Here is a 14,201-nt window from a genome sequence, read left to right on the forward strand (position 1 = left end):
TACCCCTCCAAACATGGGACACAGCACCAATCCCCCTCCAAACATGGGACACGGCACCAATACCCCTCCAAACATGGGACACGGCACCAATCCCCCTCCAAACACTGAACACTGCAGTAACACACTTCCAAGCATGGAACACCGCACCAATACCCCTCCAAACATGGGACACCGCACCAATACCCCTCCACTCACGCGGGACGCAGCACCAATACACCTGCAAAACGCAACACAACACCAATACCCTTTGAAACACGGGAAATCACACCAATACTGCTCTAAAATTGGGACACCACAACCTACAAACATGGACACCGACCCTGTACCTCGCCAAACACTGTACATTGCACCAATACCTCTCCAAACACGAGACACCGTGTCAATACAACTCCAAACATGGGACACAGAACCAATAACCCTCCAAACATGGGACACCGCACCAATAACCCTACAAACATGTGACACCGCAACAATACCCCTCCAAACATGGGACACTGCACCAATACCCCTCCAAACACGGGACACCGCACCAACACCTCTCTAAACACGGGACACAGAACCAATACCACTCCAAACATGGGACACCACACCAAAACCCCTCCAAACATGGGAAAACGCACCAATACCCCTCCAAAAACTGGACACAGAACCAATACACCTCCAAACATAGGACACCAAACCAATACACCTCCAAACACAGTACAAATCAACAATACCCCTCCAAACATTAGACAATGCACCAATAACCCTCCAAACAATGGACACCGTACCAATATCACTCCAAACATGGGACACCACTCCAATACCCCTCCAAACATGGGACACCGCACCAATACCCCTCCAAACATGGGACACCGCACCAATACCCCTCCAAACATGGGACACCACTCCAATACCTCTCCAAACATGGGACACCACTCCAATACCCCTCCAAACATGGGACACCGCACCAATACCCCTCCAAACATGGGACACCGCACCAATACCCTTCCAAACACGGGACACCACCCCGATACCTCTCCAAACACAGGACACTGCAACAATATCCCTCCAGACACGCGGGACACAGCAACAATACCCCTCCAGACATGCGGGACACAGCACCAATACCCCTCCACACACGCGGGACACAGCACCAATATACCTGCAAAACGCAACACAGCACCAATACCCCTTCAAACACAGGAAATCGCACGAATACCCCTCTAAACATGGGACACTGCACCAATACCCCTTCAAATATGGACACCGCCCCTAAACCTCTCCAAGCACTGTACACTGCACCAATACCTCTCCAAACACGAGACACCGTGTCAATACAGCTCCTAACATGGGACACAGAACCAATAACCCTCCCAAACACGGTACATAGCACCAATAATCCTCCAAACACGGGACAAAGCAACAATGCCCCTCCAAACACGGTACACAGCACCAAGACCTCTCCAAACAAGGGACACAGCAACAATACCCCTCCAAATACAGGACACAACACCAATAACCCTCCAAACACAGGACACTACACAAATACCCCTCCAAACACTTGACACTGCACCAATACCCCTCCAAACATGGGACACTAAAACAATGTCCCTCCAAACACGGGACACAGAACCAATACCCCTCCAAACACACAACACCGCACTAATACCCCTCCAAACATGGGACACAGAACAAATAACCCTCCAAAACCGGGACACCGCACCAATACCACTCCAACCATGGGACACATTATCAATACCCCTCCAAACACGGGGCACCACACTAATACCCCTGCAAACATGGGATACAGCACCAATACCCCTCCAAACACGGGACACAACACGAATAACACCAAACACGGGACACAACACCAATAACCCCACCAAACACGGGACACGGAAGCAATACACCTCCAAACAAAGGGCAGTGCACCAATACCACTCCAAAAAGGGTCACCGCAGCTAAACCCCTCCAAACATGGGACACCGCAACAATAACCCTCCAAACATGGGACAAAGCACCAATCCCCCTCCAAACACCGGACACTGCAGTAACACACTTCCAAGCATGGGACATCGCAACAATACCCCTCCAAACATGGGACACCGCAACAATACCCCTCCACACACGTGGGACACCGCACCAATACACCTGCAAAATGCAACACAACACCAATACCTCTTCAAACACGGGAAATCGCACCAATACCCCTCTAAACATGGGACACCACACCAATACCCCTCCAAACATGGACACCGCCCCTGTACCTCTCCAAACACTGTACATTGCACCAATACCTCTCCAAACACGAGACAGCATGTCAATACAACTCCAAACATGGGACACAGAACCAATAACCCTACAAACATGGGACACCGCACCAATAACACTCCAAACATGGGACACTGCACCAATACCTCTCCAAACAAGGGACACCGCACCAATACCCCTCCAAACACGGAACACCGCACCAATACCCCTCCAAATAAACAGCAAAACATCAATACAACTCCAAACATGGGATACCGGAGCAATACCCCTCCAAACATGAAACACTGCACCAATAACCCGCCAAACAAGGGACACAGCACGAATACCCCACCAAACACATGACACTGCACCAATACCCCTCCAAACATGGGAAAACGCACCAATACCCCTCCAAACATGGGACACCGCACCAATACTCCTCCAAACATGGGACACTGCACCAATACCCCTCCAAACATGGGACACAGCACCAATACCCCTACAAACATGGGACACTGCACCAATACCCCACCAAACATGGGACAGTGCACCAATAAACCTCCAAACATGGGACACCATGCACCAATACCCCTTCAAACAAAGGATAACGCACCAATACCCCTCCAAACACGTGGGACACAGCACCAATACAGCTGCAAAACGCAACACAACACCAATACCCCTTGAAACACGGGAAATCACACCAATACCATTCTAAACGTGGGACACCACACCAATAACCCTACAAACATGGACACCGCCCCTGTACCTCTCCAAACACTGTACATTGCACCAATACCTCTCCAAACACGAGACACCATGTCAATACAACTCCAAACATGGGACACAGAACCAATAACCCTACAAACATGGGACACCGCACCAATAACACTCCAAACATGGGACACTGCACCAATACCCCTCCAAACATGGGACACAGAACCAATACCACTCCAAACATGGGACACCACACCAAAACCCCTCCAAACATGGGAAAAAGCACCAATACCCCTCCAAAAACAGGACACAGCACCAATACCCCTCCAAACATAGGACACCACACCAATACACCTCCAAACGCAGTACACATCACCAATACCCCTCCAAACATTAGACAATGCACCAATAACCCTCCAAACAATGGACTCCGTACCAATATCACTCCAAACATGGGACACACTCCAATACCCCTCCAAACACGGGACACCGCACCAATACCCCTCCAAACACGGGACACCGCACCAAGACCCCTCCAAACATGGGACACAGCACCAAGGCCCCTCCAAACATGGGACACTGCACCAATACCTCTCAAAACATGGGTCACTGCACCAATACCACTCCAAACATGGGATACCGCGCACCAATACCACTTCAAACAAAGGATAATGCACCAATACCCCTCCAAACACACAACACAGCTACATACCCCTCCAAACATGTGACACCACACCAGTACCCCTCCAAACATGGGACACCTCACCAATACCCCTCCATACATAGGACACCACACCAATACACCTCCAAACACAGTACACATCATCAATACCCCTCCAAACACCGGACAACGCACTACCACCCTTCCAAGCATGGGACCCCGCACCAATAAACCCTCCAAACACAAGGCACTGCAACAATACCCCTCTAAACATGGGACACTGCACCAATACACTTCCAAACACGGGACACCGCACCAATACCCCTCCAAACACGGGACACCGCACCAATACCCCTCCAAACATGGGACACTACAACAATGTCCCTCCAAACACGGGACACAGAACCAATACCCCTCCAAACACACGACACCGCACTAATACCCCTCCAAACATGGGACACAGAACAAATAACCCTCCAAAACCGGGACACCGCACCAATACCACTCCAACCATGGGACACATTATCAATACCCCTCCAAACACGGGGCACCACACTAATACCCCTGCAAACATGGGATACAGCACCAATACCCCTACAAACACGGGACACCACACGAATAACACCACCAAACACGGGACATGGAAGCAATACACCTCCAAACAAAGGACAGTGCACCAATACCACTCCAAAAAGGGTCACCGCAGCTAAACCCCTCCAAACATGGGACACCGCAACAATACCCCTCCAAACATGGGACAAAGCACCAATCACCCTCCAAACATGGGAAAACGCACCAATACCCCTCCAAAAACTGGATACAGCACCAATAAACCTCCAAACATAGGACACCACACCAATACACCTCCAAACACAGTACACATCACCAATACCCCTCCAAACACCGGACAACGCACTAAGACCCTTCCAAGCATGGGACCCCACACCAAAACCCCTCCAAACACAGGACACTGTGACAATACCCCTCCAAACATGGGACACCGCACCAATAACCCTCCAAATACGGGACACCACACCAATATCCCTCCAAACATGGGACACTACAACAATGTCCCCCCAAACACGGGACACAGAACCAATACTCTTCCAAGCACACGGCACCACACCAATACCCCTGCAAACATGGGACACATTATCAATACCCCTCCAAACATGGGGCACCACACCAATACCCTTGCAAACATAGGACACAGCACCAAAACACCTCCAAACACGGGACACAGCACCAATAACCCCACCAAACATGGTACACTGAAGCAATACCACTCCAAACATTGGACAACGCAACAGTACCCCTCCAAACATGGGACACGGAACCAAACCCCCTCCAAACACAAAACACTGCACCAATATCCCTCCAAACACTGGACACTGCAGTAAAACACTTCCAAACACGGGACAGCGCACCAATACCCCTCCAAACATGGGACACCGCACCAATACCCCTCCAAACACAAGACACCGCACCAATACCCCTACAAAAACAAGATACAGCACCAATACCCCTCCAAACACAGGACACTGCACCAATATCTCTCCAAACACGAGAGACTAAACAAATACACCTCCAAACACAGGACACAGCTCCAATACCCCACCAAAAACGGAACACAGCACCAATATCCCTCCAGACACGCGGGACACAGCACAAATACCCCTCCAGACACGCGGGTCACAGCACCAATACCCCTCCACACACGTGGGACACAGCACCAATACACCTGCAAAACGCAACACAGCACCAATACCCCTTCAAACACAGGAAATCGCATGAATACCCCTCTAAACATGGGACACTGCACCAATACCCCTTCAAATATGGACACCGCCCCTAAACCTCTCCAAGCACTGTACACTGCACCAATACCTCTCCAAACACGAGACACCGTGTCAATACAACTCCAAACATGGGACACAGAACCAATAACCCTCCCAAACACGGTACATAGCACCAATAATCCTCCAAACACGGGACAAAGCAACAATGCCCCTCCAAACACGGTACACAGCACCAATAACCCTCCAAACACGGGACACTACACCAATACCCCTCCAAACACGGGACACTGCAACAATACCTGTCCAAACACTTGACACCACACCAATACGCCTCCAAACACGGGACACCGTGTCAATACAACTCCAAACATGGGACACAGAACCAATAACCCTCCCAATATGGGACACAACAACAATGCCCCTCCAAACACTGTACACTGCACCAATACCCCTCCAAACAATGGACCCTGTACCAATATCACTCCAAACACGGGACACCACTCCAATACCCCTCCAAACACGGGACACCACTCCAATACCCCTCCAAACACGGGACACCGCACCAATACCCCTCCAAACACGGGACACTGCACCAATTCCCTTCCAAACATGGGACACTGCCCCTATACCTCGCCAAACACTGGATATTGCACCAATACCCCTCCAAACAAGAGACACCGATCCACTACACCTCCAAACATGGGACACAGCAGCAATAACCCTGCAAACATGGGGCAACAAACCAATACCTCTCCAAACACAGGACACTGTGACAATACCCCTCCAAACACGGCATACAGCACCAATAATCCTCCAAACACGGGACACTGCACCCTTCCAAGCATTGGACCCCGCACCAATACCCTTCCAAACATGGGACACAGCACCAATCAACATCCAAACATGGGACACCGCACCAATACCCCTCTAAACACGGGACACAGCACCAATACCCCTCTGAACACAGGAAACGGCACCAATACCCTTCCAAACACGGTTCACTGCACTAATGCCCCTCCAAACATGGGACACCGCACCAATACCCCTCCAAACACCGGACACCGCACCAATACCCCTCCAAACACCGGACACCGCCACATACCTCTCCAAACATGGGACACTGCACCAAGATCTCTCCAAACAAGGGACACCACACCAATAAGCCTCCAAACACGGGACAACGCACCAATACACCTCCAACTCATGACACAGCACCAATACCCCTCCAAACACCGGACAACGCACTAACACCCTTCCAAGCATGGGACCCCACACCAATACCCCTCCAAACATGGGATACTGCGACAATACTCCTCCAAACATGGGACACCGCACCAATACCCCTCCAACACATGACACAGCACTAACACCCTTCCAAGCATGGCACCCCGCATGAATACCCCTCCAAACATGGGACACTGCGACAATACCCCTCCAAACACGGGACACAGCACCAATACCCCTCCAAACACGGGACACCGCACCAATACCCCTCCAAACACCGGACACCGCACCAATACACCTGCAAACAAGGGACACAGCACCAATACCCCTCCAAACAAGGGACACAGCACCAATACCCCTCCAAACAAGGGACAGAGCACCAATACCCCTCCAAACAAGGGACACAGCACCAATACCCCTCCAAACAAGGGACACAGAACCAATACCCCTCCAAACATGGGACACAGAACAAATAACCCTCCAAACCCGGCACACCGCACTAATACCCCTCCAAACATGGGACTCATTATCAATAACCCTCCAAACACAGGGCACCACACCAAAACCCCTGCAAACACGGGACACAACACCAATAACACCAAACACGGGACACAACACCAATAACCCCACCAAACACAGGAAACAGCACCAATACCCCTCCACACATGTGGGACACTGCACCAATACACCTCCAAAACGCAACACAGCACCAATACCCCTCCAAACACGGGAAATCGCACCAATACACCTCCAAACAGGGGACACCGCCCCTATACCTCTCCAAACACTGTACACTGCACCAATACCTCTCCAAACACAAGATACCGCGTCAATACAACTCCAAACATGGGACATAGCACCAATAACCCTCCAAACACGGGGCACAGCACCAATAACCCTCCAAACACGGGGCACGGCACCAATAACCCTCCAAACACTGTACACTGCACCAATACCCCTCCAAACGTTGGACAACGCACCAATAACTCTCCAAACAATGGACACCACACCAATATCACTCCAAACACGAGACACCACACCAATACCCCTCCAAATGCGGGAGACCACACCAATACCACTCCAAACATGGGACACTACACCAATACCCCTCCAAACACAGGACACCGCACCAATACCCCTTCAAACACGGGAGACCACACCAATACCACACCAAACATGGGACACAGCAACAAAACCCCTCCAAACACACAACACAGAATCAATACCCCTCCAAACATGGGAAAACGCACCAATACACCTGCAAACATGTGGGACACCGCACTAATACACCTCCAAAACGCAACACAGCACCAATACCCCTCCAAACACGGGAAATCGCACCAATACACCTCCAAATACGGGACACCACCCCTATACCTCTCCAAACACGAGATACCGCGTCAATACAACTCCAAACATGGGACACAGAACCAATAACCCTACAAACATGGGACACAGAACCAATACCCCTCCAAACATGGGAGACAGCACCAATACCCCTCCAAACATGGGAGACAGCACCAATACCCCTCCAAACATGGGAGACAGCACCAATACCCCTCCAAACATGGGAGACAGCACCAATACCCCTCCAAACATGGGAGACAGCACCAATACCCCTCCAAACATGGGAGACAGCACCAATACCCCTCCAAACATGGGACATTACACCACTAATCCTCCAAAAACAGCACACTGCACCAATAGCTCTCCAAAAACTGGACACTGCACTAATACCTCTCCAAACACGAGACATCGCACTAAACACATCAAAATACGGCATACAGCATGATTACCTCTCCAAACATGGGACACCACACCAATACCCCTCAAAACACGAGACACCACACCAATACACCTCCAAACACAGTACACAGCACCAATAAACCTCCAAATATGGGACATCGCACCAATACCCCTCCAAACACGATACACCGCACCTATACCCTTCCAAGCATACTCCTGAGTGTTACTGCTGCTCCGCCAGAGTGTTGCTGCTGCTGTTCCTACTGCTGGGTGGTTGCTGCTGCTGCTCCTGAGTGTTACTGCTGCTGCTATTCCTGCTCCTGGGTGTTACTGCTACTCCTGCTGCTCCTGCTCACAAGTGCTACTGCTGCTGCTGCTCCTGAGGGTTGCTACTGCTGCTGCTGCTGCTGTTGCTGCTGTTGCAGCTGCTCCTGAGGGCTGCTGCTGCTGCTGCTGTTGCTGCTGCTCCTGAGGGTTGCTGCTGCTGCTGCTGCTCCTGAGTGTTGCTGCTGCTGCTGCTGCTGCTGTTGCTGCTGTTGCAGCTGCTCCTGAGTGTTGCTGCTGCTGCTGCTGCTGCTGTTGCTGCTGCTGCTCCTGAGGGTTGCTGCTGCTGCTGCTGCTCCTGAGTGTTGCTGCTGCTGCTCCTGAGTGTTGCTGCTGCTGCTCCTGAGTGTTGCTGCTGCTGCTGCTGCTCCTGAGTGTTGCTGCTGCTGCTCCTGAGTGTTGCTGTTGCTGCTGCTGCTCCTGAGTGTTGCTGCTGCTGCTCCTGAGTGTTGCTGCTGCTGCTGCTGCTCCTGAGTGTTGCTGCTGCTGCTCCTGAGTGTTGCTGTTGCTGCTGCTGCTCCTGAGTGTTGCTGCTGCTGCTGCTCCTGAGTGTTGCTGCTGCTGCTGCTGCTCCTGAGTGTTGCTGCTGCTGCTCCTGAGTGTTGCTGTTGCTGCTGCTGCTCCTGAGTGTTGCTGCTGCTGCTCCTGAGTGTTGCTGCTGCTGCTGCTGCTGCTGCTGTTGCTGCTGCTCCTGAGGGTTGCTGCTGCTGCTGCTGCTCCTGAGTGTTGCTGCTGCTGCTCCTGAGTGTTGCTGTTGCTGCTGCTGCTCCTGAGTGTTGCTGCTGCTGCTCCTGAGTGTTGCTGTTGCTGCTGCTGCTCCTGAGGGTTGCTGCTGCTGCTCCTGAGTGTTGCTGTTGCTGCTGCTGCTCCTGAGGGTTGCTGCTGCTGCTCCTGAGTGTTGCTGCTGCTGCTGCTCCTGGGTGTTGCTGCTGCTGCTCCTGAATGTTGCTGCTGCTGCTCCTGAGTGTTGCTGCTGCTGCTGCTCCTGAATGTTGCAGCTGCTGCTGCTCCTGAATGTTGCAGCTGCTGCTGCTCCTGAGTGTTGCTGCCGCTGCTCCTGAGTGTTGCTGCTGCTCCTGAGTGTTGCTTCTGCTGCTGCTCCTGAGTGTTGATGCTGCTGCTCCTGAGTGTTGCTTCTGCTGCTGCTCCTGAGTGTTGATGCTGCTGCTCCTGAGTGTTGCTTCTGCTGCTGCTGCTCCTGAGTGTTGCTGCTGCTGCTCCTGAATGTTGCTGCTGCTGCTGCTCCCGAGTGTTGCTGCTGCTCCTGAGTGTTGCTGCTGCTGCTCCTGAGTGCTGCTGCTGTTGCGGCTGCTCCTGAGTGTTGCTGCTGCTGCTGCTCCTGCGTGTTGCTGCTGCTGCTCCTGAGTGTTGCTGCTGCTGCTCCTGAGTGTTGCTGCTGCTGCGCCTGAGTGTTTCTGCTGCTGCTCCTGAGTGTTGCTGCTGCTGCTGCTCCTGAGTGTTGCTGCTGCTGTGCCTGAGTGTTGCTGCTGCTGCTGCTCCTGAGTGTTGCTGCTGCTCCTAGTGCTGCTGCTGCTCGTGAGTGCTGCTGCTGCTGCTGCTCCTGAGTGTTGCTGCTGCTGCTGCTCCTGAATGTTGCTGCTGCTGCTGCTCCTGAATGTTGCAGTTGCTGCTGCTCCTGAGTGTTGCTGCCGCTGCTCCTGAGTGTTGCTGCTGCTCCTGAGTGTTGCTGCTGCTGCTGCACCTGAGTGTTGATGCTCCTCCTGAGTGTTGCTGCTGCTCCTGAGTGTTGCTGCTGCTCCTGAGAGTTGCTGCTGCTGCTGCTCCTGAGTGTTGCTGCTGCTGCTGCTCCTGAGTGTTGCTGCTGCTCCTGGGTGTTGCTGCTGCTGCTCCTGAGTGTTGCTGCTGCTCCTGAGTGTTGCTACTGCTGCTGCTCCTGAGTGTTGCTGCTCCTCCTCAGTGTTGCTGATGCTCCTGAGTGTTGCTGCTGCTGCTGCTCCTGAGTGTTGCTGCTGCTGCTGCTCCTGAGTGTTGCTGCTGCTCCTGGGTGTTGCTGCTGCTGCTCCTGAGTGTTGCTGCTGCTCCTGAGTGTTGCTACTGCTGCTGCTCCTGAGTGTTGCTGCTGCTGCTGCTCCTGGGTGTTCCTGCTGCTGCTGCTGCTGCTCCTGAGTGTTGCTGCTGCTGCTCCTGAGTGTTGCTGCTGCTCCTAAGTGTTGCTGCTGCTGCTCCTGAGTGTTGCAGCTGTTCCTGAGTGTTGCTGCTGCTGCTGCTCCTGGGTGTTGCTGCTGCTGCTGCTCCTGAGTGTTGCAGCTGCTGCTGCTCCTGGGTGTTGCTGCTGCTGCTGCTCCTGAGTGTTGCAGCTGCTCCTGAGTTTTGCTGCTGCTGCTGCTCCTGGGTGTTGCTGCTGCTGCTCCTGGGTGTTGCTGCTGCTGCTGCTGCTCCTGAGTGTTGCTGCTGCTTCTAAGTGTTGCTGCTGCTTCTAAGTGTTGCTGCTGCTGCTCCTGAGTGTTGTTTCTGCTCCTGGGTGTTGCTGCTGCTGCTCCTGAGTGTTGCTGCTGCTGCTCATGAGTCTTGCTGCTGCTGCTCCTGGGTGTTGCTGCTGCTGCTCCTGAGTGTTGCTGCTGCTCCTGCTGCTCCTGAGTGTTGCTGCTGCTCCTGAGTGTTGCTGCTGCTGCTGCTCCTGAGTGTTGCTGCTGCTGCTGCTGCTCCTGAGTGTTGCTGCTGCTGCGCCTGAGTGTTTCTGCTGCTGCTCCTGAGTGTTGCTGCTGCTGCTGCTCCTGAGTGTTGCTGCTGCTGCTTCTAAGTGTTGCTGCTGCTGCTCCTGAGTGTTGCTTCTGCTCCTGGGTGTTGCTGCTGCTGCTCCTGAGTGTTGCTGCTGCTGCTCATGAGTCTTGCTGCTGCTGCTCCTGGGTGTTGCTGCTGCTGCTCCTGAGTGTTACTGCTGCTCCTGCTGCTCCTGAGTGTTGCTGCTGCTCCTGAGTGTTGCTGCTGCTGCTGCTCCTGAGTGTTGCTGCTGCTGCTGCTGCTCCTGAGTGTTGCTGCTGCTGCTCCTGAGTGTTGCTGCTGCACCTGAGTGTTGCTGCTGCTGCTCCTCCTGAGTATTGCTGCTGCTGCTGCTCCTGAGTGTTGCTTCTGCTCCTGAGTGTTGCTGCTGCTGCTGCTCCTGAGTGTTGCTGCTGCTGCTGCTCCTGAGTGCTGCTGCTGCTGCTGCTCCTGAGTGTTGCTGCTGCTGCTCCTGAGTGTTGCGGCTGCTGCTGCTGCTGTTGCTGCTGCTCCTCCTGAGTGTTGCTCCTGCTGCTCCTGAGTGTTGCTGCTGCTGCTGCTCGTGAATGTTGCAGCTGCTGCTGCTCCTGAGTGTTGCTGCCGCTGCTCCTGAGTGTTGCTGCTGCTCCTGAGTGTTGCTGCTCCTCCTGAGTGTTGCTGCTCCTCCTGAGTGTTGCTGCTCCTCCTGAGTGTTGCTGCTCCTCCTGAGTGTTGCTGCTGCTCCTGAGTGTTGCTGCTGCTCCTGAGTGTTGCTGCTGCTCCTGAGAGTTGCTGCTGCTGCTGCTCCTGAGTGTTGCTGCTGCTCCTGGGTGTTGCTGCTGCTGCTCCTAAGTGTTGCTGCTGCTCCTGAGTGTTGCTACTGCTGCTGCTCCTGAGTGTTGCTGCTGCTCCTGAGTGTTGCTGCTGCTGCTCCTCAGTTTTGCTGCTGCTGCTCCTGAGTGTTTCTGCTGCTCCTGGGTGTTGCTGCTGCTGCTCCTGAGTGTTGCCGCTGCTCCTGCTGCTCCTGAGTGTTGCTGCTGCTGCTGCTGCTCCTGAGTGTTGCTGCTGCTGCTGCTGCTCCTGAGTGTTGCTGCTGCTGCTCCTGAGTGTTGCTGCTGCACCTGAGTGTTGCTGCTGCTGCTGCTCCTGGGTGTTGCTGCTGCTGCTGCTGCTCCTGAGTGTTGCAGCTGCTCCTGAGTGTTGCTGCTGCTGCTGCTCCTGGGTGTTGCTGCTGCTCCTGAGTGTTGCTGCTGCTCCTGAGTGTTGCAGCTGCTCCTGAGTGTTGCTGCTGCTGCTGCTCCTGGGTGTTGCTGCTGCTGCTGCTCCTGAGTGTTGCTGCTGCTGCTCCTGAGTGTTGCAGCTGCTCCTGAGGTTTGCTGCTGCTGCTGCTCCTGGGTGTTGCTGCTGCTGCTGCTCCTGGGTGTTGCTGCTGCTGCTGCTGCTCCTGAGTGTTGCTGCTGAACCTAAGTGTTGCTGCTGCTGCTCCTGAGTGTTGCTTCTGCTCCTGAGTGTTGCTGCTGCTGCTCCTGAGTGTTGCTGCTGCTGCTCCTGAGTGTTGCTGCTGCTGCTCCTGAGTGTTGCTGCTGCTCCTGGGTGTTGCTGCTGCTGCTCCTGAGTGTTGATGCTGCTCCTGCTGCTCCTGAGTGTTGCTGCTGCTCCTGAGTGTTGCTGCTGCTGCTGCTGCTCCTGAGTGTTGCTGCTGCTCCTGAGTGTTGCTGCTCCTCCTGAGTGTTGCTGCTGCTCCTGAGTGTTGCTGCTGCTCCTGAGTGTTGCTGCTGCTCCTGAGAGTTGCTGCTGCTGCTGCTCCTGAGTGTTGCTGCTGCTGCTGCTGCTCCTGAGTGTTGCTGCTGCTGCTGCTGCTCCTGAGTGTTGCTGCTGCTCCTGAGTGTTGCTGCTCCTCCTGAGTGTTGCTGCTCCTCCTGAGTGTTGCTGCTGCTCCTGAGTGTTGCTGCTGCTCCTGAGAGTTGCTGCTGCTGCTGCTCCTGAGTGTTGCTGCTGCTGCTGCTGCTCCTGAGTGTTGCTGCTGCTGCTCCTGAGTGTTGCTGCTGCTCCTGAGTGTTGCTGCTCCTCCTGAGTGTTGCTGCTGCTCCTGAGTGTTGCTGCTGCTCCTGAGTGTTGCTGCTGCTCCTCAGTGTTGCTGCTGCTCCTGAGAGTTGCTGCTGCTGCTGCTCCTGAGTGTTGCTGCTGCTCCTGGGTGTTGCTGCTGCTCCTGGGTGTTGCTGCTGCTGCTCCTGAGTGTTGCTGCCGCTCCTGCTGCTCCTGAGTGTTGCTGCTGCTCCTGAGTGTTGCTGCTGCTGCTGCTGATCCTGAGTGTTGCTGCTGCTGCTGCTCCTGAGTGTTGCTGCTGCTGCTGCTCCTGGGTGTTGCTGCTGCTGCTGCTGAGTGTTGCTGCTGCTCCTGAGTGTTGCTGCTGCTGCTGCTCCTGGGTGTTGCTGCTGCTGCTGCTCCTGCTCCTGATTGTTGCAGCTGCTCCTGAGTGTTGCTGCTGCTGCTGCTCCTGGGTGTTGCTGCTGCTCCTGAGTGTTGCTGCTGCTGCTGCTCCTGGGTGTTGCTGCTGCTGCTGCTGCTCCTGAGTGTTGCTGCTGCTCCTGAGTGTTGCTGCTGCTGCTGCTCCTGGGTGTGGCTGCTGCTGCTGCTCCTGAGTGTTGCTGCTGCTGCTCCTGAGTGTTGCAGCTGCTCCTGAGTGTTGCTGCTGCTGCTGCTGCTCCTGAGTGTTGCTGCTGCTCCTAAGTGTTGCTGCTGCTGCTCCTGGGTGTTGCTTCTGCTCCTGAGTGTTGCTGCTGCTGCTCCTGAGTGTT

The sequence above is a fragment of the Carcharodon carcharias genome, chromosome X (assembly GCF_017639515.1).
Source record: "Carcharodon carcharias isolate sCarCar2 chromosome X, sCarCar2.pri, whole genome shotgun sequence".
Lineage (NCBI taxonomy): Eukaryota > Metazoa > Chordata > Chondrichthyes > Lamniformes > Lamnidae > Carcharodon > Carcharodon carcharias.